Source organism: Mustela erminea, chromosome 11 (assembly GCF_009829155.1).
Source record: "Mustela erminea isolate mMusErm1 chromosome 11, mMusErm1.Pri, whole genome shotgun sequence".
NCBI classification, from domain to species: Eukaryota; Metazoa; Chordata; class Mammalia; order Carnivora; family Mustelidae; genus Mustela; species Mustela erminea.
The window spans coordinates 82,836,392-82,860,075 of NC_045624.1; positions in this window are offsets into that span (position 1 = coordinate 82,836,392).

A 23,684-nucleotide genomic window follows, 5' to 3' on the forward strand; every position below is an offset into this window, starting at 1 on the left:
AAGCTGAATCTGCCCCATGTTCAGTTTACTCTCATCATGTCTATGAAACAATAGTTTGAGGAGGCGTGTTGTTGAACTAGGAGGTGATGACTGATCATGGTTACCAGAGAAACCTCTCAACTCAGTTTTGCGATAGAAAAATGAAAAACCAACATTTTGGTCCATGAAAAACCAACAAAGACTGGCCTCCCAAGACTTAACATTTGTAGGAATGAAGGTTTGGGTCATTCCATAAGAAAAAATCTTGTTTAACACACTAGGGGGAAAAAATTCCTGACAGAGAAGAAGGGAGAGTGTTGAACTGCAATTCAACCATTTCTTATTTCATCCTTATTCTGTGAAGCTTTCTTTAATCCCGTGACAGGAACTTGTGAGCAGAGAAAGCTATGAGGAATGCAGTAACTAGTTATATTTTATGTTACCAAGTGCTTCTTTTCTTACCCTTTTCAAACTATATGAAGATTACCTTCATGAAGAATATGAAAGCTAATGTTTTCTGTTTCAGGTGAAACTATACCCAGATGTATTCTGAGACTCCATAATTACAGAGAGGGTAATGAGATTTTGTGCATTTACTATGGTAGGGAAGTGTAACTCTCATGCAGGCAGAGAACAAGAGTGTATATGAAGGTACAAAATGGTTGTGTTGTATTCTGCTCTGTTCTGCTTTCTGTACCAAGAGCCCACTTACATGGAATTTGCTTAAGTTAGTTTTAGCCAGTGGGAAACTGCATAGAAGATCTAAGGGAAGGAGTAAAGTGAACGAGGATATTTCTTCTCCTGATGTCTGCTTTTAAGATCATCTTGAGCTGACCATCATCCTGATCAAATGTCACTACCCTTCTTAACATGGCCAGCTCTACACAGTTCTCTCCAATTTCTACTAATAGTTTCCTTTCCTATCCTTTTAGACTAGCAGTTTAGCTGTTGTGCTCTACGTGACTGCTGATTATTCTAAAATTTCATATTTGTAATTATTTCCTTTAAATAAGCCTTTTTTGAATCCTATTTAAATGTGCCATTCTGACTCATATATACACAAGATTAGCTCTTAATAGCTAGAAATATTCAAGTCAAAGATAACTCCACCAGGAGTCAAGAAAATGTGGTTAATAAAAGGTATGGGCCATGCCTTGCTCTTTTTTGTAATTCACAGTACACTGAATATCTAGTAGATCTTCAGATGTTTTTCCTGATTAATTAAAATTTTAAGTAACATCACTTCTTATTCTCAGATGTAATTAACTATCATATACACAGTAACTCCTGTAAACATGTAAAGGTTATTTTATTTTATAGAGACAACATTTAAAAAAATGCCAGGTGAGAAATAGCCAATCTGTCAAATAACTTGTCTCTAAAATTGCCGTCATAGAATTTCGTTACTACATTTTCCCTATTTCTATATAGTAAACCCCAAAAAGGATCTCTCATCTGGAAATGTACATGATAATAAATATGAATTCCTTTTGAGTCTATTTGTGTCATCTATCCTATACAACCATATCAGTAATGTCACCACACAGCGTTTTAGAATCATGTTCTTCTTGTCCAACATCCACCTCTTCCCAGTTTCAGGAATGATTTCTCATTCTGCTTCTGGTTCCCTTACAATTCACACTTTCCTTTCCCCAGGGCCATTTTCCAGTACGGGTTCAGTGAATCATTAAGCCCCAATATCATTTCTCTAGATTAGTAACCTATATTTGTCCTTTTTTTTTCATTAAAATTTTAATTTTTTTTTCATGGCAGAAAATTATTCATGAGGAAATGTCAGCTTAGCTACCAAGTTCAGGCACTTTTAATTTGAAGTCAAAGACAATTATAGTCAATAATAAGTTTACACCTTTCTAATTGCGGTAGCTTACTACAGGGATATTTCCAGGTTTGTTAATTCAACATGTATAGAGCATCTAAAGTAATTAGGAGTGATAATTTTTAGTAATTTGTTACTATTACCAATATCAGATTTTTTGCTGAGAATAAGAATATGAGTAAGACACAGTTTCTGCCTTTAAGGCACTTGTCTTTTAAACTTTTTATGTTTTTAAGACACACCATGGAACTTACTACTGTTTATTTTGGTGGGTAACAGTAAGCACACATTACAGTTTAATACTTGACTTCTTAATTAAATAATTTGGGGGATGAGGTAGTATTTTAAACGAGCAGATGTACTAAAAAGTAAGAAGGGAAGGATAAATCAATCAGGTCAAATAGATTTTCTACAAAGTAGATGACTTTCTTTTTTTAATATTTTATTCATTTATTTGGCAGAGTGAAAGAACACAAGAAGGGGATGCAGCAGAGAGAAAGGGAGACACAGAGAGAGAGAGGGAGAAGCAGTCTCCTCACTGAGCAGGGACCCCAACATGGGACTCTGGGATCATGATCTGAGCTGAAGACAGATGCTTAACTGAGCGAGCCACCCAGGTGCCCCTAGATAGTTGATTTTCGAGAGCCCAGATAAATTTTAGCAAATCTCAGTTATCTAAAGTTAATTATCTAGAAACTGAAAATATTCATGATCTTGTCTCACTTCACTAAAACAAAAACGAAATGTTTTAAGAAGCCAAAGCATCGGGCGCCTGGGTGGCTCATTGGGTTAAGCCGCTGCCTTCGGCTCAGGTCATGATCTCGGGGTCCTGGGATCGAGTCCCGCATCGGGCTCTCTGCTCGGCGGGGAGCCTGCTTCTCTCTCTCTCTCTTTCTCTCTCTGCCTGCCTCTCCATCTACTTGTGATCTCTCTCTGTCAAATAAATAAAAATCTTTAAAAAAAAAAAAGAAGCCAAAGCATCATAGAAACACACAGGACTGAAAGTCTATCCTTAACTTTAGTAAAGTATAAGAGTAAAATTTGGAAAATTCCTTATATGGATTTCTCCCTGCCTAACAGTGTTGAATGAATAAAATATGATTATATTTATAAAATGAATAAGTTAGAAAATGTTAATATTCTTAAGATGGCATGTGATATAAATGGCTATGATAAAATAAAGTTGATGTTATGGAGAACGTACCATGTTAATTAAATAATGTATAAATGGTAAGGGGATTGAATGAGCACTTAAAATAATTTCAGACATATCATACACTTTTATTAAATTATCAATCTCAAATTCATGTAGGAACAATAGTATAGAGAACAACACACTGTTGTAATTCATATTCAAGTAAAGAAACTCAAGAAGTAATTGGCCTCATTAGTAATCCCATATATACAAAATTTATGGAAGAGGTAAAGACAAAGTGGAAAACTTTGACCAGGGATAATTCAATAATGAAAGTTTTTCAATATGTGGAAAATATACATTAATTAAATTTTTAAAAGATCTATAGATTTACCTTATGACGCAAACAGAAAACATGGTGTATATTGAAAATACAAATTTGTCTGCTTGAAACCTTCCTGGCCATAAGTCCTTTTGCCTGCAGTTCTACAGAGATATGGCTCAAAGACTTGTAATTAGACTTTTGCTTTGTTTTGTTTTTGGTAACTGAAAGGCTAAAATATCTTTTCAGGCCATACAAAGACTTTATTATGTTAGTGTTAAACTGAAATTCAAATCATTTCTTATTCCATTCTTACTCCATGAAAATTTTTAAAATCCTCCACAAATATCTAGTGTGTTTTCTGTTTTTTCTAGTAAGTGCAGCATTGATAAATATATTTCTGAATATATACACCAGGCAATTTTTTTTCACATAGTTCAAAAGTTATAAAAAAAAAAAAGCCAGGGGTTCATTTGATCTATGGAATGTATTGAAAGAAACCAAAGGTTAATTGTTTTTGCAAACCTACACTTTTACCATGAGGTTCACCAACATAATCTTTGTTGCAGATAAAATTCTGGGCTTGAAAGTACAATAAGCTTAATTCAGCAAGATGTTTTCTATGTTCTTTAACATGCTACTTTTGTTATAATTTGGGGCAACTTAGAGATTATTTTTAAAATTATGAAATTTGATTCTTAGGATATTATTTTTCAAGTTAACAATATTTACAGACCAAGGAGAACAAGAATATTTTAAGAGAGATTTGTGAATAAGAAGAGCATACAACCCATACCAAATTCTTATCTATCCTTCTGATCATGACTAAGTTAAGACACCATATATTCTTAGAGTTCCCCAAAGGTTTCTGTGTGTGTGTATGTATGTGTGAGTGTGTGTGTGTGTGTGTATGGTGTGTGTACATATAAAATATATCTATTTTGTTTAACATGGGTGAATGAAAAGCAGTATGGATTAAATTGTTAAAGAACTCATATCCATAAAACCAACTGATCAAAGGTTTACATATCAAAGTATGTGACTACATTATACATTGTTCATTCCAAAGGCATTTTTAAAGGCATCTTTTAATATGTATGAAAATTACTTTTCTGCATATACTAACTTGAATTTTAATGAATATGGTGGAGTAAAATATATACCCTACAAAGAACTCATTTATGAAATGTACGTACTTCTTCACTGGGAACATGGGAATCAGAAGTACACAGGTTTTTAGCCCTGGTATCATTAATTAAAAAAAGAAAAAAAAAAAGAGGGCAAACTTCAATAGAAAGGAAAGGAACTAGTGTTTTTCTAATACCATCCACTATACCAGATTTATTTCATTTAAATCTTACAATAATGCTATCAAGTTAATTCTCAATGCATCTCACAGATTAGGAAATCTAGGTTTAGAGTAAGTAATATTCCTAATGTCAAGCTACCAGCAAATAAATATAAATGATAGTGAAATCTAAGTGTGTTTGAATCCAAAGATCTCATTCTAGAATTAATATATCACTTCGTACATTCATGACAGTTTTTAAGTTTCTAATACGTCCTAAGCACAATAGTAGACACTTTTCATCATTTCAAACTTGCCATGTTTTAACCAAATCTTTGTTACTATTACACTTCTGAAAACAATATTCTGATTATCTTAGGAGTTTGCTTAATTTAAAAACCACATGACATTCAGGTGGAAAAGAATAACTTATTACAACTAGTATAACTGAAGTCTGAACTTTTCTTCCCCTTATTCACCACTGTGAAAAATAGAACAAATTCATTATGAAGTTGAGATTCAAAGAATGCTATTAGATGTCTTATAGTTAAATTGGGTTATGTGATATACTCTCTATTCTAAGTGTTAATTTGTGGAGTATACTTTAGGGTATGTCATACCTGGAGAGAATAAAACTTACTTGAAAATCACAATATTCTGCTTTAAAATAATGGCTTAGTTTAACTCTAGATGAAAAACTCAAAATGCATTTTAAATATAAGTATATAAGAATTTATAGGCAAATAAAGCTATACAAATAATTGCTTTTATGGAAATGCTGTAGCTGAAATATTTGCTCTGATCATTCACTGTGAACAATTTAGATATCTACAGATGTTAAGGCAAGCAAGTTATTTAACAGCAAGTTCTGAAGAGAAAGTCATTTTTTAAATCTCCCTAGACCTTCACATTATCTCAAATGTTCTGTACTTATTATTAGACCCTCAATTTCAACAAGATTATATTCACCTACAAAATGTTAAAAAAATTTAAATTACATGCTTCAGAAAGATAGCACGAAATGGCTGTATGTAATTTGCAAATGGGCACTAATATGAATACCATCAAGTTCTTCCTGGATAAGTTATTGTGATTTCTCTTTTGTCTTCTCACTGGAGAAAACTTATCAATATGCCTTTGTTTTATCATCTAAGTTGTAAAAATGAAAATTTTTACAAGGAACCATTAATTATTAAATAACTTAAATAATTGAATCACAACAATTTAGCTCTTAGAAATTGTAGTTAGAGAATTTCTGTTTCTAACTTCAACTTAGTTTGTGAAAAAAATAAAGAAGTCCTTAACAGGAATATGCATTTTAAAATTATAGTTTCAGCTAATGCAGAGGAGGTCATCTTTCTTTTAAAATTGTCAATTATTTCCTCATAAAGAAAAACTTATCTTATAATTTTATATGCAAAGACTCAGTATTCGTGACAGAGCAAAAAGGTTTATAGTGTATATTGTACTTGGGTCATTTTAAGGCCTTTTACTGCTTTTCAGAGTCAACTGTAGTGATAGAAGGGAAAAATACATGAATGTATCTGAATTCATTTTGTTCTTTTTTATAATATTTAAATATTTCTACAAATTGTCACACATAAATTGAAAAAATTCCAAGTATCTGCTTTAAGTAATTAAATTCATAGATTGCTACAAGCATTGAGTACCATAATATGCAAGAAAATGTAGTTTATTTTATATTTCTCCTAATTTAATGTGGTGCTTTTCAGATTTTAAAGGTAATACATGCCGTTACTGTTTTGGAAGTGAATGCATATGCCTCCACAGATAACAATTATAAGTTCAACTTAAAATATTTAAAAACAACTATCTGAAGCTCTGATAAGCGACCAAAAATAGGCAGAAACTGCAGATGTATAGACCCTTGAAATAGACCCAAACTCTATTTGTTATTTTTGTTGAGGTGAAACTTATTCCTGAGCACACTCACCAGTCCACAAGGCCAATACAGCTGAAATTCAAACAAAAATCCCTAATTTTACTGGCTTGGGGCACCAGAGGGTAGTTATGGGCTGTCAGAGCAGCTGAAAAAGTGAGTGAAAAACTCTTGGAAACGAGGGAGGTATCAGGAAATAGGTCCCACTTTCTGTGTTTAAACTTTACCAAAAGTCTGAACAAGACTATCATGCCTGCTCTCACCATTGGTATTCAAATTTGTAACAGAGGTCCTAATACAGTAATAAAGGGAAACAATGAATACTAGTTTATAGATACTAGTTTATAATCTGAACATTTTATGACAACACATTTGATGACTCAGATAGCACGGATAAATTCCTTGAAAAATCCAAACCAGTAAATCTCACTCAGGAAATAATGGACAATTTGAATAGTACTATTCCTGTTAAGAACATAAACTTATAATTAAAAACCTTGTAGGTTCAGAAAGAAAGAGAAAGACAGGAAAGCATTGTTCCTGGATTTCCATAAAAGCTGCTTGTAGACACAATTTAATTGCTACGGGGAGATGACTGCTGGTATCCCCAAAACAGCCAGAAGAGATGCAAGCATCTATATGAAGAGAACTGAGAGCAAGATACTAAGAGCAATTAAATCTCTAGAAAAAGTCACTAATGTGTCCCATGAAGAAAAGAGTCCGCTTTAAACACCTGCCAAATCTGGAGATGGTTTTTCCACCTGACAATGGCACTAGTCAAGTCAGAGTTTTGCTGTTTGTTTTCTCCCTCCATTTCCTCTGATCCAGTGGAGAGAACACACCTGGTTAACAAAATAGGACTGGACACGGGAAAAAGTAGAAGATGGGGGAAGGAGAAGGAGCCATGCATTCAATCTCTTTCTACTTCAGGTGACTGTCCATCAGTAGTTCAGAGATGGGAAAGCACAGAAGCTTAGGAGAGAAGTGACGACATTCAAACTTTCTATTGCACTGGATTGGACTTAAAAATACTGAATGCTCATTACCTGTAATGACCTGAAAATTCAAGAGACTGTCCCTAAATTTCATCCAGCAGAATTAGAAGACCCAGGACAATAGAATAAACGGAAACAGAAACTATCTATAATAGTATAATGCTAGAGATAGACATCTTTATTTTTTTCAGTGTTTTATTCACCAGGTTTCTGGTATTCACCAGAATAACAGACTTTACTTGGTTGCAGTGTAATAATTTTGTGATCTGCCACTGACTTTTATTTATTCCATTTATTTATGTAATTAATATCATCAATATAATTATTTGGAATTTTTATCTTAATAAATAAAGTTTGTTCTACTTATATCTTTATTTTTTTGCTATATGATCCAAGGAACACCCCTTCCAGCTCTTTGCACCCTGGAGACAAAGACTCTTCTTCACTTTTTGAAGTTTTTTGGAAAATTCTCAAAAGGAAAATTTTCTCTTTAAAATCAGGGTACACAAAGTAGTGTGCTGGAGTTAGCTAGCACCAGCTCAAAAGAGTTGCTTGTTATTTTTTTAAGAATTTTATGAGATGACTACATCATCAATGGTGGGGCCATTCTACCCCAGAAATCGACAAATGGTACATATGAGGATTTTTCTTTTTTTTTTCTTTTTTCTTTTCTCTGAGATGCAGTTTTTAAGTATCAATCAGCATACTACAAGTGCAAAATCATTAAAATATAGGTAAAATTCTTAGGTGAAACCAGGGAAATTATAGGTCAAAACTAAAAAAGGGTAATGAATTAATTTTTCTGTGTGACTGTGAACAAATAGTAATCAAGCACAAGTTATGAGAACAGGAAAATTCCATAAAGCAGATATACATTGAAATATATAAGTGAAAGAGACAAATAAGGTCCTTGTTCTCGTAAAACTGCCCTTCTTAGAGAGAATGAGACAAAAAGATGAAAGATGAATGAATGAATGAATGAATGAATGGATATCAAGAGTATAGTGGGGGTAAGAGTACAGTCAGAAAGCAAGATATTATTAGATATAGGACATTCAATTTTAGTGATTTATACAACAAATGGTCCTAAAATTTATCTAGGGTATTGCTAAGATTCATATGGCACAAGGTTAAGCGAAATATTAATAGTATTTTATTTAAGGTTATATACCAAAACTTAACTTTAAAAAAATGTGCTTGAAAAAATTATGAACAGACTTTCTGGCTGTCTATTATACCTCACTGAGGAATAAGAGGTGAATTTCCAACTCTTTTCACCTTTAATTATACATATGAATGAACTTGCCTTTAGCAATAGTATTTTTGAAATGATTATTGATCAATAGTTCTACTTTCAGAGAATCCTGCTCTAATCTTTTATAGTTATAATGATTTAATCAAAAGTTGGCTCTTCTAAATTTATTTTCCCATAGTTCAGGCCAGAAGTAAAAGGTTCTTAAATTTCTTCACTGAACTATTCTTTTTTTCCTTCAAAGTAAAAATTGTGCTTTCATGAAAAAGTTAATATGAAAAATACATTTATGTGGTATTAAATTGAATTTGAAAGAAGGTATAAAATTGAACCATAAAATTCTCCTGTATTAGTGAAGATTTAATTTGACTCCATTGAATAAAAACCAGAATTAACAATTTAAATAACTCTAATTTTGATGCTAACGAATGATTATAAATAACTCTTGGGGAAATTGTGTTGCACCCTTTTAATCTCTCCTTCTCAATGAATGGTCTGTCTAGAAAATAGCCAGTAAGTTGCTGTCAATAACATTTTAAATTTAGAATATTTTCAAACATCACATAATTGTTGAAGTTCAAAATGATTGCATTTAATTATATTGTCCATCTATATTGATACTAATGCTTATAAAGAAAATTAGAAGTGATTTGAATATTAGAAAAGTGATGAGGTAATACTAATTTTCTAAAAACAAAGGTATGACTTCTTTGCTCCCTCATTTCAGAGCAGCCTTACATAGTCTATGGTATTCGTCTCCTTTAGAATACATTGAACTAGAGACCAAAAGTTTAGGAAGGTACTTCCTTATTTTTTTCTGCCTTTTCTATAATTATAAAAATAATCTTTTGTAGATATATAATCATGTAATCAGGTGATCATTGTACCACTGCCATCTGAGGCATAAGAACAGAATTCTAATATATACATTTATATGCAATTTTCATATATGATTTTTCCTACAAATAGCATACTCATTTATGCACTTGTAACAGATAATTTTCTTCTAGCACCCCTGGCAAGATTTAAAAGCAGAAATTCATTTGGTTAAAAACTATATCTTATTGTTAATGTGTTCCTCTGCTGATGTCATCATTAATGAGCTAATGTCTACATTTATCACTTTCCTTATGTACTATAATAAATCTAAACAACTGTTTTATTTTCCTGAACTATTTTCTATAAAGCATTTATTAACAGATATAATAGTAGTTATATTACTTCCTTTAAGTCATCTTCTTTTTGTCCAACCTCCAAAAGTTAAACCTTTAAAAATAGTTCTTCATCACCCTATAATTACAAGTTCAGTTATATTTCTACATCAGTTTTAAAAGTAAGGCTTTATTTTAATAGCTGGAAATCTCAAAGTGCCGCAAGGATAGTTTCCAAAAGCTATAGAAAAAGGAATTATCACCATTTCCCCCCTTTCAAATTATTCCCATTAGTTTTCCCCAAGATTTGATCAGCCTCTTCTATCATTCTACAATATTTGTCATGCTTATATTCTTCCAACAAAGTCATTCGGTTCACTAAAACATGACTAAATAAAAAGCATATTCGGACCAACATAAAACAGAGGAAGTGATTTATAAAAGTGTTGGAAGTTGTCTCGAGCTGTTGAAGTCAGTAGTTATGCCTCATATAGTCTCTGAAGTAACTTTAAACATCAAAAACTTAAAGAAATTAAATTCACCCCTCTTCATTTTTCCATATTTATTATTTTCTTAAAATAAGTCAAGCAGAGAGACTCAATTATCATATGGTTTCACTTACTGGTGGAGCATAAGAAATAACACGGAGGACATTGGGAGATGGAGAGAAGTGAGTTGGGGGAAATCAGAGGGGGAGACAAATCATGAGAGACTGTGGACTCTGAGAATCAAACTGAGGGTTTTGGAGGGGGAGGTGGGGAATTGGGTGAGCCCAGTGGGGGTATTAAGGAGAGCACATATTACATGGAGTGCAGGGTGTGGTGCATAAACAATGAATTTTGGATCACTAAAAAAGATTAAATTAAATTAAATTTTAAAAATAATTGTCCTTTTTAAAATTTCTCTTCTCATTTTTGTTATCAAAAATAAAGAGATGCTGTGTGCTTGGGTGGCTCAGTCCTTAAGCATCAGCCTTTGGCTCAGGTCATGATTCCAGTGTCTTGGGACTGAGCCTCACATGGGGCTCCCTGCTCAGCAGGAAGCCTGCTTCTCCCTCTCCTACTCCTCTTGCTTGTGTTCTCTCTCTCTCTGTTTCTCTGTCAAATAAATAAATAAAATCCTTTTAAAAAATAAAATAAGGGGCGCCTGTGTGGTTCAGTCCTTAAGCGTGTGCCTTCAGCTCAGAACATGATCCCAGCCAGGGTCGTGGGATGGAGCCCCGCATCGGGCTCCCCGCTTGGTAGGAAGCCTGCTTCTCCCTCTCGCACTCTCTGCTTGTGTTCCCTCTTTCGCTGTGTCTCTCTCTGTCAAATAAATAAAGTCTTTTATAATAAATAAGTAAAATAAGGAAAGTAAAGAGATGTGTTCTCAAAACCTGAAATACAGTCATGCTTAAAGGTTTTCTTTATCAGTGTTTAAGGCCTGTGTGGAAAGGATGTATATGAGCACTCATCCACTTCAATGTGGCTCTCCTGCTGGCACTTTGCCAGCAAGATCTCCCTCCCTGGACCAAAGAAATTATTTTTAATTCCTATTTATCATTTAAAAATGATGCACAGGAAGCGTGCTCAAATAAACATTAAAAAGATAACTAAGGGTAGTTGCTGGTCTCTAGGAACTCCTCCCTATGGCATCAGGAGCCACCAGTTGGTGTCCCGAAGAAGAAATAAGAAAGAGACTTGAAACTAGATTGGACAGTGGCTGATTTTATTTTCTTATATACAATTTCATCTCAAATCAGTTCATGGTATTCTTAAAAGCAATGTTTATATCAAATAAGGAATCCTTGGTTCACACAGTATTCACCATGATCTTACTAGGTTTTGGGGAAGGAAAAAAAAATGGAAGTTTCCTGGCAATAAATGATAAAATATCACTTTCACAAAGAAAAATACATAAAACACTCATGTACCAGAGGTAGATTACTGGGATCTCAATTTTGTCATATCAGATCTATTTTTAGTTTAAAGTACTTTATGTTTCCATTGTTAACTAGTAATAAGCATTAGTCCTCTCAAACTCTCATTTTCTTTTGTAAGACTGTTGTATCCCATGAGTTAATGTTCCTTAGGAGATCAGGGATTGGTTCTTTCCTACTCTTGTAAATAAGTAATAGGGAAAGCTAGCATACAGTAACCTGGATTGGATCTAATTTTTTAAAAATCAGACTTGGACACAAGTCAAGTCACCAAGTTCTCAGAGTTAAAACGAAAAAGATTATTTTCCCAGATATGTTCTCTACACCAGAAGAGACAGTTCCCTTAAACATACTGTCTATTCTGAATGAGTTTAGTAGCAGCTGTCATATTTTAGCCAGTTTCCTACAATCACATGGAGGAAAAATGATACAACAATATTAAGAAATGCCACTAATTATTTCTGGAATTTATACATGCTACGTGTAATATTTTTATTAAAATTAGTTTTATTCCCCAAAGACTGCATTATTTAAAATAGAGTGGATTGACCATCTGAGGCAGTAAGATGGCTCTGTTAGACAAAGGCAAAAAAAGCAAACTGCATAATTCCTCAGATTAGACATTGCATCTATATTAACAATAGAATAATTTTTGTTTTTACATGATGGGTGGCAATTTCAAAGTTGATGATATTTATGTTGGATGACCAATGACAATCCTTTGATATTACTTTGGTATTCAAATTTTTTAAAGAAGAGACGTTACTTTGGATTGACTTAAAACAAATAAACAACTCTTTTTATATGAGACACTGGTAGTCTCATAGAATCCAAGATTTAAAAAGCCTTAGAAAATTTTTTCCGGTAAGAGCTCCTTAAATCTCAATGGTAGCCTTTTTTCAAAAAATTTTTATTTCTTTTCAGCGTGACATTGGTAGCCATTTTTAGTCAACACTCACTCAAAAGCTCACCTGTTAACTGAGACTAAGTTCCCAATGCCACTCAGCATTTCCATATCTCAGATCACCACTCTAATGCTGAGAAAATCATAAAGCATAAACATAACTTTAGGATGCTATAGACCAAATCTTATGTTCTCCTAAAATTCATGCTGAAACTTAATCCCCAATGTGGTGAGATCTGGAGTTGAGGCCTTTGGGAAGTGATTAGGTCATCAGAGTAGAACCCTCATGAATGGATTTAGTGCCTTTATAAAAGAAACTCCATGGAGCTCCTTCATCCCTCTGCCATGTGAGGACACAGCAAGAAGATGCTATCTATGAAAGTGGGCTCTCATAGGACACCGAATATACTAAGTCCTGGTCTTGAACTTCCCAGCCCCCAGAACTGTAGAAGAGAAAAAGAAATTCAGTTGTTGATAAGCCACTAATTCTACGGTTTTCCATTATTGCAGCCCAAAAAACAATGACAGAATATGGTACCAGGAGTGGGGGTAGTGCTGTAAAAAACAAAACAAAACAAACAAACAAACAAAAACTAAAAATGTGGAGACAGCTTTGGAGCTGTGTAACAAAGACAGGCTACAGGAGTTTTGAGGTGCATGCTAGAAAAAAACTATGCTGCTGTGACCGGACCTTTAAAGTCAATTCTGGTGAGAGCTTAGGCAGAAAATACAAGCTGTATAGAGAAAGCCTCAATCTTAGAAACTACCTTAGAAATCCTGAACAGGATGTTAGCAGAAAGACAGAGAGTAAGGATTGTTCTGATAAGATCTCAGAAAGAAATGAGGAACTTCTTGGAGAAAAGGTGAACTTTATTCTGAATTGACAAAAAAAAAAAAAAAAAAAAAACTTGGCTGAATCATGTTCGTGCTCTATTGTTTTGTGGAAGGTGAAACTTGCAAATGATGAAATTGGATATTAAGCTGAAGCTATTTCTTAGCAAAAGTGTTGAAGATGTGGCTTTGCTCCTCTGGACTGCTTATAGCAAAATGATGGAAGAATGAAATGATTTGAAGATAGACTGGTAAGCAGACAAGGAAGTAGAACTTAAAGATTTGGTAAATCTTCAGCATATCCAAATTGCAAAAAATGACAACACTAAGGATGTGGCCAAGCACTTATTTGAGAAGAGTAGTATGAATGCCATCTCGAGAGAAATCTGAGCTCCTCTCTAAGACAATGGAAGAATGACCCTGAAGATAATTCAGAGATCATCGGAGCTGCTACCCACACCAGGACCAGAGTATAAGATCTGGGATGGGGATGGGGATTTCCAGGGGTTTCAAAGGAAGGGCCACTGGCACCTTGAGGACTTGGGTGCTCATACCCTAAAACCCAAAGTGATGATATTTTGAAATGGGGACTATGGTAGGTGATTAGGTCACGAGGGTGGATTAGTGCCTTTAGAAAAAAGATCCCACAAAGCTCCCTTGAACCTTATGCCCTTTGAGGGCATAGGAAGAAGACCCGTCTATGATATCCCATTATAGCAGTCCAAATGAACTAAGACATAGGGGTACCATCTCTGTGAGAGCAAGGTGAGATCTAGCAAAGAGATGTCAGATATTATACACGGTATATAATTTCTAGAAATTTCTGAAATTTTCTAGCAAAGGAAAAGATAAAGCTTAAAACTAAAAAGTACTACTCAAAATCCAGGTCTGCTTATGCAGACATACATAAAACTGTTTTAAAAGAAACTTTAAGCTATTGGGCAAACTGTTACAATGTGTAACATTGACAAAGTTTAACATGGGTGGAAACTAATATCGGATCTTTCATTATGGAAAACTCAGCCCCCTTGACTAAACTGTGGAATGTTATACCCAAGTATAGGCTCTCAAAGAAGGAATTTTGGGGGTTAGAAAAAAAAATCAAAACTCTGTCAGCCCAATAGCCAGGAAAGTGAGAAATATGAAATTTATTCAAGGCATTTTGAATAGGCTATTCCTCCACGTATAAGCTAACCCACATTAATACCATACCCAACTGCATAAACCTATTTGGCTTTTGTTTTTTTCCTCCAGAAGAAAACTGCTTTGCAACAGCAGGTTATTTTTATATGAATCCATTAAATATATTGCCAATATACTCTGTGCTTTAATTCATCAGTTGGCCATTCATAAATTTGTCAATTATGTCAGAATTAATTACCCCACTAAATTCAAATATTTTGCAACAATACCCCCAAAGACCATATTTTGTCTTGAACTTTGCATTTAACATATGTTCTTGACTTTAGATTTCTATAGATCATAAACCATTAAATAATAAGCTTCCTCCTTGGCTGATATTTAGAAACATCAAAACATTCTATCTTGAAGTCAGAAAAAGCTATGAGAACAAGTTTATTCAGGGCATAAATTCTCCCTGTGGTTTAATTAAAGATTGGTAATTAGGATTATTATGTGTTGTGGCTTATCCTGAATTTTGATCACTGTGCTTTGTTCCCAGTTGGCCCTTTTGATCTTTTCTTTCATGCTCCAAATAGTTTTACCAATTTGAATCCGAAAAAAAAAATCCTTTGTGACTCGATTTATAAAATAAATGTGCTACAACAGTTCAGGGAGAATATTAATGAAGATATAATAGAAACTTTATGATGAAGTTATTTCCTTTGAAATGTGCTCTGCTCAAATCCATTTCTGTATCTACTTTTGTTTTAAAATTCAATTACTCTATACTCATTTTAAAATAGTTATTATCAGTAGATTACCATGTATGTGTGTATATATGTGTATACATGTATAACTTATTCCCTTTCCTGTGATTTTTTTTAAAAAACATGTGTGGTTTTAATGATTTCTAAATGGAAAGCACACTATATGCCTTTATATGAAAAGGAAAATAGTTACAGGAGATGATGTTTCCTCAAGATTTTTCAAGTGTCAGAATTTAATTTTTTTTTTTTTTTACTTTGGTCAACTCTTACTGTTGCCATTTATCCAAGAGAGTCAAGAAACTTAGTTGAAATGGTAAGCTATGAATCCAGAATTTAAGTGGTTGAAAATTTGCCAGATTCACAAACGATGGTTTAGCTGTTTAAGGAGAATAAGAAGATTATATGCTGGAAAAATCTGGTCAACCACATTCAAACATTCAGAGTAACACAACAAAGAAATCTTCCACATTATCTCAATGTTCACCTTGTGGAAAATTAAGAACTGCTAGGAAAGGCCCAACCTTGTGAGCTTGATTAATGCAGCCCCAATACCAGCAAACTCAGGAAGAGGGAAAAAAACAACAACTAAGCATTTTAGTTTCTTCTTTTTGTTTGAAAACAAAAATTCCCACTAATAAAACTTCAATTTTTAAAACCCATTTTTGGGGCACCTGGGTGGCTCAGTGAGTTAAAGCCTCTGCCTTCGGCTCAGGTCATGGTCTCAAGCCTGCTTCCTCCTCTCTCTCTGCCTGACTCTCTGCCTACTTGTGATCTTTGTCTGTCAAATACGTAAATAAAATCTTTAAAAAACAAAACAAAACAAAACATTTTCTTTCATGCTACAGTTCAAAAGGAACAAACATATTGTAAACATTATCATTGTTAAATAATGGGCTACTGGCACAGTCAATTTGCTATTTTACCTTGTACAAATGGTAATGGTGAAAAAAAATTACAGTATTATTGAAACTAGGGTTTTGTATTAAACTTTAGATGGGAATAAATAGCTAATAATTTAAATTGCATTATGTCAAACTTTTATTTTTTATGATATTCATCTAATTTTTATGATATTTTCCTTCCTATGACTATATTCTTTGACAGATTATCTTAATTCCATAATGATTTGCTACTCTAAAATATGTTGATATGGGAATATTAGTAAGAATATATATGCGTTCTTAGCCCTTAAAATTTTAGTTCCATTTAAAATAACACTCAGGAGCTTGCAACCACTTCAGCTTCAGCTGTTCTGCCAGGGCACATTTTGCATGAGAGTCCAAGGACCTCACCAGCCCACACCCACTTAAGCTCTAGCTGTCCTGCCAGGGTGCACCTTGTGTGAAGAACGCCAGAACCTCTGAGCCTGTACTCCTTGGCTCCAGCCATCCCGTCAAAGTACCCCCCATGTAGGGAGTCCTGGAATACCCTGGTTTATAACCATTTCAGCCTCAACTATCCTGCCAAAGTACCTTCTGCATGTAGAGCCTCAGGACACCCCAGCTTCCACCTACTTTAGCCTTAGCGGTCCTGCCAGGGTGCCCATGAAGGGAGAGCCCAGGGACTCTCAGCCCTTACCAGCCCACAGCTCCAGTCAGCCATTAAAAGTCACCAAACACACAAAGTCTATATAAAGGATGACCACACACAAGAACACTCCTCCAAGTTTAGGAGAAGTAGTTGTTCTAGCTAATTGACAGTAACAAACAAAGGAGACAGAGGAATATGCTCCAAAAGAAAGAATAAGACAACACCTCAGAAAAAGAACTAAATGAGAGGGAAATAAGCAATCAGCCTGACAAAGACTTTAAAGTAATGATTACATAGATAGAGAGAGGAGTGGAAAAACTCAGTGAGACTTTCCACAAAGAGACAGAAAATTAAAAAAAGAACCAAGACCTGAAGAATATGATAACTGAAATAAGACAGTATTCACAAATTCCATTGAGGAAGTCTATTCCACACCTGTCAAGTTCATGCTCTGTAAGCAGCTGAAGAAAGGGTTTCCTAATATTTTACTATTAATATATTGCTACGTACCAGTCATTATAACTGGTCAATTGTGGTAATAAAGAGTCCCAAATCTCGGTGGCTTAAAGCATCAAAGATTTACTCTCTCTTGTATAGTTTCTGCTAGGATTAATCAGCTTCCCAGGTACTTGTCCTATGTGGTGGGGCTATACCTTTCCAGCATCCCAGGTTACACCTTCACACCACCAGCTTATAATAACTACAGCAGCAGAATGACAGAGAACATATAAATAAACACATTTTTCAGTTAATACTTCATGTATTCATAAAGTGATTCATGACACTTCTGTTCACATTTTATTGCCAAGGTAAGCTGTTACGGCATTACCTAAGTTCGAGGGGTCAAGAAAGTGAAAGCCTTCTGAATGCCTGAATGGAAAAGGGAGCTAGAAATATTGGTGGGGATTAGTAACATCTACTATACCCTCTGAGATTTGCATTTTTTTTGTTTGTTTTTCTTGATTTGTTTTCATGATTACAGTGTACTTTGGGCAGGTGTTGGCAAAACTTTTCTGTCTAAAGTAACATAGTAAAAATGTTCAGCCTTGGGAGCCATATCTTCACAAATACTCAGCTCTTTTGTTGTAGCATAAAAGCAGCAATTGAGATAAACAAATGAGTATTCTATGTTCCAAGGAAAAAATTTTTCTTTTCTTTTTTTTCACAAAATGTGGTGAGTCTGACTTGACCTGTAAGTCACAATGTACTGAATCCAACCTTGAGTAATATCCATCCCTTCTGATGCAGAGGCCAAATGCTGATATCAAGATATCCCCGGAATCCTCTTCTTTTTTAATCCCATCTTGATATCTCTCCAAGGCTTCCTCATATAGCCATGCAGTGGGACTGTTTACTAATAAGCTGCTTTTTAATATCTCTCAGGAAAATCAATCTTACTAATGTGTAGCCACATCATTAAATTATTTATGAGTTTATATTTTATTGCTTGAGTAGTCTGTGTGCATTCTTATTCTTTTAAGCTCAATAGTGGAAAGGGGGAAATCATCTCTTCCAGTTGGTCACAGAAATGGGAGGAATGTAGCGACGATGGAGATACGGTTTGGAAATGGTGTATATGAGGGCCATTTCTCTAAGAAGAAAGGCCATAGAAATAAGTTAGAAACATTTTAGAGACAGGAAGTGTTAGGAGTCCTTCTGTTCTGCTCTCCTTGTGTTTTTCGTGTTTTTCAAGTTTTCTCAAGCTGCTTTATCCAGTTTCAAATATACTCCCATATGTCCTCTCAAATAATGTTTTCTTGTCTATTAATGGATTCACTAAGAACAAATTTACATGAAATTGCTTTATATTTTTTCAAAGAATATATGAAAAGTTGTTGACTTTAATAATTACAGTTGTACAGTTAACTATAATAATGATAATAATTAGTGTTATTTTCTAAGTTTTCTTTAGCATTTTTAGGATGTCATCTACAACCTATAGTTCTATTTTATGCAGTAGGCATGTGTTACAAATGTAATAATAGAAAGATAGAAGGAACAAGACAGGAAAAAGGGAAAAGGCTAGGGAAAGTAGTTTAGAACTTCAGGGTAATACCAGTATTAATGGCCTATTCATAATAGAAACTATACTATATTTTTATTGTTATTACATGAGTCAATAAAAATTTAGATATTAGTACTGCATCTGAATGTTGCCCTGAAAATAATCAAATGACAATACATCAGCAATTAGCAGTACCAACGTTCTTTAACATCTAACTCTAAGAAACTCTTAGATCACATCATCAGCCAAAATGATTAGTGTTCTCTCTCTCCTGTAGAGAAAGGAATTAGATATTATATCTGTTCTGTCTTATTGTTGGACATCAGGATGGTAACAAAATGGGAATAAATCCAGGTTCAGCAGACACTGCCAGTTGTCCCACATTTCCAGTCTCACCTTTTCAATGTGAAGTTTGGTCATAGCTGATGTTATTTCCTTCTTCCATGCATCTAGGTATGGCCATGTGACTAAGTTCTAGTCCATGTGACTAAGTTCTAGGGTGTGAAAGAATGTGAAGGAAATAACTTTCAGGCTATGTTCTAAAAGGCAAAGTACATGCCTTACATTTTTGCCTGTCTTAGTCTTGTTAGCTGGAATGCAGGTGACAAAAAGGAATGGCTATCTCAGAGGGAAGCTGCACGTTGAGTATAGTAAACCAGCAAGATAGGAGGCTGGGCTCTGGCAATGTGTAGCCACCATATCATTCCTGGAATACTTTGGCTCTAGCTGTATATAAGAGAGAATTAAATTTCTTTTATTATTATTTATTTAATCATTTGAGAGATAGAGAGAGTAGGGGGCCAGATGGAGAGAGAAAGAGAGAGAATCTCAAGCAGACTCTGCACTAAGCAGGAGCCTTACTCTAGGCTCAATCTCATGACCCATGAGATCTTGACCTGAGCTGAAACCAAGAGTTGGTGGCTTAACCAACTGAGCCACCCAGGTGCTCTGAGAATTAAATTTCTATTTGGATTAATACATTCCCATTTTGTACTTTGTTATTGCAACCAAAACTTTACTTAATTAGTCAGCCAACTAAACACAAACAAAACTAATGTAAATGGGCTGGGATAAGTAAGAATAAGAAATTAATATTTTCTTGTGTTTTTAGCTATGACAATAAGATTGAGCACTACGGATATATTAAATAGTCACAGTTGTATAGTAAAATATTTGCTTCTACATTTTAAATATCTAAATAAGTCTGGTTAAGTACAAACCCCAAAGATTCTATGAATATATATATATGAAAATATATATATGAATATATATACATATATACACATATATATATGAAAATTTGAATAAAATATGCAATACAATCCAACAGATTTTACATGTTGACTCTAACCAATGAAGTTGGGGGAGGCAAAGGCAAGCATAACTAACTGGGATAGATCACAAATACAATTACATTTGTGTGGACAAAATACTTTGAGATCACATAGGAGTGAGTTTATACCGCACTTATTTACAGTTTGTTTGTTTTTTTTTAAAAGATTTTATTTATTTATTTGACAGAGAGAAATCACAAGTAGATGGAGAGGCAGGCAGAGAGAGAGAGAGGGAAGCAGGCTCCCTGCTGAGCAGAGAGCCCGATGCGGGCCTCGATCCCAGGACCCTGAGATCATGACCTGAGCCGAAGGCAGCGGCTTAGTAAAATCTATTGCATTGTGTTGTCTATTTTCTTTGAATTTTTTCACATAAAAACACTAATATAAAAATGTGTCTGATCTGTTCAGAAGTTTATAAAATTTAATCTATCTTCAACAAACATTTATTGAATGCCTCCTATTTATTCCTCTGCTTGGCACTGAGAAACAAAAGTTAGTGCACAGTTCTTTTTAAAACACTCAGAATCGGGTTCAAGAACAGAGGCAAGCAAAACTAACTGTTATAGATCATAATAAGTTCAATAATATTAGTATGAAGAAAGCACTTTGGGAGCACATATGGGTAAGTGATTAATTTTCTTCTAGAAGTCAGAATAGGTTTCATAGAAAAAGTGATATATGAGCTAGACCTTAGAGAATGAGTTGTATTTTTCCAGCCTTGTCCTTTCAGGAGTTTCAAAAGTCAAATTTATCACAATGTGAAATGAGCTGCTTTAAGAAGCGGTACATTTTATATCACTAAAGATGATAGAGCACATGCTGGACAAAGCTCATATGGAATGTTCTGGTAGGAAGTCAATAGCTGTGTTGGGATGTTAGGCACATATACTTTGCTTCTTTAAGTTCCTTCTCCCCCAAGATGGTAAATTAAATTCTGAGCTGGGGTAAGCATTGAGATAAAGAGAGAGTGAGAGGATAAATGTATTCCAGGCAAATGGACAGCAGGTACAAAGCTCTAAAAGTAATTCCTATATTTGAAAAACATGAAATAGTCCTGGATGGCCAGGGTGGATAGTGGCAGGAATGCACTGGTGGAAAGAGAAGTCAAATGGGCAAGACATGAGATGCAAAGTATGAATTGAGTTCACATTAACAAAACCCTCAAAGAGAATGTGTAGGAGTTTTATCCTATAAGCTAATGAAATACAATGAAGATTTGGGAGTCAGAGGGTATGTGAGAGTTTTGAAAGCATGAAGCAAAGATACTATATAGATAGATAGATAGATAGATAGATAAGATCATATATGATGTCTAGTGGACTTCTGGTGTTTTTGCCCACGAACCATTTTACCTTCTCTTGCTAAGAGTGCCCCCTCTCTCTTTTAGAACCACTTCTTCTCCAATACCAGAAATCTTGGCATGACTGTCAATTAAGGTAGACAAACAAACCAAAGAATGAAGAAGTTCCCTTGAATTTTAATCTCGTGTCCACAATTGAAGCTAATCATTGCCCCTCATCCCCAAAACTGTATCTTGAAGAGATTATTTGTTTATAAAACTCTATCTGCAGAGTTGCTTTGTTCTTGTTCTTCCTAAAGTATCATTGTTCAGCTTTTCCTTCAATATTGTTTGCTACCTCACACCTTTTCATAAATTCTAGATTGGTAATTTAGTCATAGTTCACTTCTGTTTTTTGAAAATAGAGAACCCCAATATACATCCACCACAGACCTATCTGATAATGAATAACAAGCATATGCTTCACACATTAACTGGTCACATATGAGATCATGAGATCAGTTGTTTTAGTCAAACAACAATTGGTGTTGGATAAAAGTGAAAAGGTGGAACAGGAAGCCCCAGAATTTCCCAATTCAACAACACACAGACTATTTTCCTTTGAAAGAAATCTAGAGACCAGTTGTAAGAGTTCCGTACCCTAAGCAAAGTGCAAAAACAGAGGCGTCAAAGCTAGTAAGAAAATTCATAGCACCCCCTCACTTTAATCTCTCCTCCTGGCACATAACCAACAGAAATTCCTCTAGCTCCCAGCTTCTCCCTGGGGAGGGAAAGAGATGACTATACCATACATTGAAGTTCTGACATTATAGAAGGCTGCTTAAGGGACTGGTATCTGTCTTACTTGAATCTAGAACCTGACAAGGAAGGGCCCCAGGTCGGGAGCCACTGAGAACAAAAATGAGAGTTTGGACTAGTATACATTCACTTGCCATACCCTTCCCTCAGGCTCAGCACAGAATAAGTGAATGAAAATCTTCAGATCCCACCTGGGAATGGAATGGTTGGAGCTTGGGTCCAACATTCCAGCTCTTCAGTGAGGTCTCTTCTGTCTCATTTACTGTGGAGTACTAACAAGATCTGGCACACTCTAGATGCCTGAGGGGCCAAAGAGAACTAAGTCAGAGATTTGGACTAGTAACACATTCACCCGAAATTTATAAATTTATAAATAAATAATGATAATTGACTATATTTTGTTAGGCATACTGCTGCCCCCCAAAAAAATCAGGGAAAAAGAAGGAATAAAGGGCAAGGATTAAGTTAGCAATTAACAAAGCCTACTACAGAAATGCCAAAAAAATGTCTTCAAATGTGGATAAGTTATCGCCATTACAGAATGTTACAATGATATGTCATTTTAGAGTTTTTTTCCTGTGAAGTTCTGGAGCCATGAGATTTTTTGCCTCTCCATCTTTGGCTAGACAGCATGAAAAAAGGGACTCTCATTTAGGAAGCATAGGTGAGCTGCGATAATATGGCAACAAAGTAGAAAACCAGTAAGAAAGACTCTTACTCATGACCAGATGCAGTCAATAGATGCAGAAATCAGAAATAGCTGATATTAATTTGTATTTTGCTTGTGGTATTTGGATTCACCTATGTTATCTGTAAACCTTAGTACATTCTATTAAGTGGAAACCCAGAAGTGTGAATCAGAGGCTAAGATGATGGGCTCCTACCAGGAATCATTTGTGAAACATACAACTAAGCCCTAGAAACTGGAGGAGAAACTGGATTCCGGCATTTATGCTACGTGGCGGTGGGATAGGATTACTGTTATTTGTATACTAAAGTAAAAGCTGATTTTTACTTATCACTTGTATTCCACATAGATGTGGAAATAATCAAGTTTGAGACAGGCTAATAGAATGAACTCCGAGGTGCTTTGTTCTGCCCATGGCTCTTGTAGCCTCATTTCCCTTAGAAAAGCACAATTCTGGGAACCAGCAGGATGTTCCTTTGCTTGAAGATCTACTAATAAAGGATTATATAAATGTCTCTCCAAACTAAAGAAGTCTAATTTTTATAGCTAACAATTATCCCCTTCTCTCACTTTCTAGTGCCATATGTGCCTCTCTGAGATACATCAGGCACACAATAGAGCTTTGTTT